Source organism: Alosa pseudoharengus, unplaced genomic scaffold (assembly GCF_046254945.1).
Source record: "Alosa pseudoharengus isolate Yale_2024_CS ecotype anadromous, Long Island Sound unplaced genomic scaffold, YU_APseudo_1.1 YU_APseudo_1.1_scf_13, whole genome shotgun sequence".
Lineage (NCBI taxonomy): Eukaryota > Metazoa > Chordata > Actinopteri > Clupeiformes > Clupeidae > Alosa > Alosa pseudoharengus.
Genome location: NW_027468598.1, coordinates 21,123,968 through 21,126,467, shown reverse-complemented (window position 1 = coordinate 21,126,467; position 2,500 = coordinate 21,123,968). Strand labels below are relative to the sequence as shown.

The window sequence follows — 2,500 nt, the reverse complement described above, 5'->3', positions numbered from 1 at the left end:
AGTTCCCCACTGCGGAGGCAGACAGAGCTGGACGGAGCCGGAAGGAAAGTGGAGTTCTGGGGACAAGGCGAGAGTGCACCCAGAGGACACGCATAGCTCTCTAACCATGGGCTTCTTCAGACACTCTCTTTCCATTTCTCTCTCCCTCTTTCCATCTCTCTCTCCCTCTTTCCATCTCTCTCTCCCTCTTTCCGTCTCTCTCTCCCTCTTTCCATCTCTCTCTCCCTCTTTCTGTCTCTCTCTCCCTCTTTCCATCCCTCTCCCTTTTTCATCTCTCACTGTTTCTACCTCTCACCATCTCTCTCTTCACCTCCGTCTTTCCTCCAGACCTCCACTCCCAACTTTCTCTTTCCCTCCATTTTCTCTCCCCATCTTATTCTCTTTCCTTTCTCATCCTGCATTTTCGCCTCCTGCCATTTTTCCCTTACTCTCTTTATCTTTGCCTTTGCATCCCTCTCTCTCTCTCCATCTTTTGATCTTTTTCCATCTCTCTCTCTCTCTCTCTCTCTCTCTCTCTTTCTCTCCTCCTGGCAGTCTGGTTGGAGAGGGTCAGTGAGATCGGTGGGGAGTTAAAGAGCATACCTTCTGTTTCTCCTCACACCGCTGATTACAAAGACGGAGGCAGGGACAGGGTCCAGCATACAGTAGGCACCGTGTGAGGGTATGGTGTGTGAGTGTGTGTGTGTGTGTGTGAGAGAGCATGAGGCCATCTATACATTCTTATATACATTTTTCATACTGTGCGCATCTGCATCTATATGTTTTGTACTTGTCCAGAACAACATCTATGGAAATGCATACATTTTTCAGAAGGTGAAGAGAGACCAAGAGAGAAAAGTGTATTCATGTTTTTTGCCAGTGAGAGAGAAAAAAGAAAGAAAAAAAAAAGAGGGGGAGAAGAGAGAGAGAAAGATCTAAAACATATATGCACTTGTACAGGCTGTGGTGTTGCCTGAGAGATTGCTAGGAAACATGAGGGTGAGTGCAAGTAAAATTGAATGTGAGATGAACAGAGCAGTGTGTGTATGTGTGTGTATATGTGTGTGTGCGCGTGTGTGCGCATGTGTGCGCGTGCGTGCGTGTGTGTGTGAGTGTATGTGTGTATGTGTGTATGTGCGTGCGTGCGTGTGTGAGTGTGTGTGTGTTTGTTTGTGTGTGTGCGTATATATGTGTGTCCGTGCGCGCGCGCGTGTGTGTGTGTGTGCATGCACTATCAGAGGCAAGCGGCTACAGCATGACAGCGCCGAGCTCATCTTCAAAGCCGTGCCTGTCTCCCACTTGCCCAGCATGGACGCACTATTCTCAGCACTCCCTCCGATGACTAATGAATTATCCAAGGCTGACATTACCCACACACCTCTGCACACACACACACACACACACACACACACACACACACACACACACACACACACACAGGCATGTAGGCAGGCACACACACACAGAGGCAGGCGCACACACAGAGATACAGGTAGACACAGATAGACAGACTGTCACACCTGTTTTCACAAAACAAACAGGTACACACACACTCACACACACACACACACACACACACACACACACACACACACACACACACACACACTAAAAAGCCAGCAGCCTTCAGGACACCTGTCTTATAGTACGGTAACTGAAGGTAAGTGAGGAAAACAGATGAACTCAAACTCAATTATATAAGCATGTCCATGACACCCCATATCACTAACATCTATCTTGCTTTCAGTTACACACACACACACACACACACACACACACACACACACACACACACACACACACGCACACACACACACGCACACACGCACACACAGACACACACACACAGACACACACACACAGACACACACACAGGCTAACAGACCTTCACTCATTAATGTAATCATTTTTCTCTGTCTGTCTTGTCCCCCTCTGTCTCTCACCCACACACACACACACACACACACACACACACACACACACACACACACACACACACACACACACACACACACATACATACATACATACATACATACATGCATACATACATACATATATACATACACACACACATACACATACATACATACATACATACATACATATATACATACACACACACAGTTGCATATACTGTACCCTGTGTGTGTGTGTGGTTCTTGCCTGCTGTAGGGGGAATGGGCTACTAGTGTAGTGTTAAGCCTACTGGGCAGCTGTGAGGTAATTGCTTTACATTCACAAGCAATTCAATACATTCTCATGAATGCTACAACACAGGGCTTTGTGCAACTATATTAATGCCCCAAAGACAGGAAGTCTGTTTGTGTGTGTGTGTGTGTGTGTGTGTGTGTGTGTGTGTGTGTGTAGAGTGGATTGGCATCAGGGGTTGAATGTGTTTGTGTGTTTGTGTGTGAGTGTGTTTGTGTGTGTGTGTGTGTGTCTATGCATTACTAGGAAATGAAGAAAAAGAGAGAGAAATTATTGCTTAGACATGTGTGAATGCAGGAGAGTGGATAAG

General features: G+C 46.4%; 1 protein-coding gene across 1 annotated transcript in view; it reads right to left on the bottom strand.

Annotated features, from left to right (window-relative positions):
• The window catches only part of dvl3b (dishevelled segment polarity protein 3b), a 26,860-nt gene that overhangs the window by 10,964 nt on the left and 13,396 nt on the right, over nucleotides 1-2,500 (bottom strand). The gene's annotated exons all lie outside the window — the stretch shown is intronic.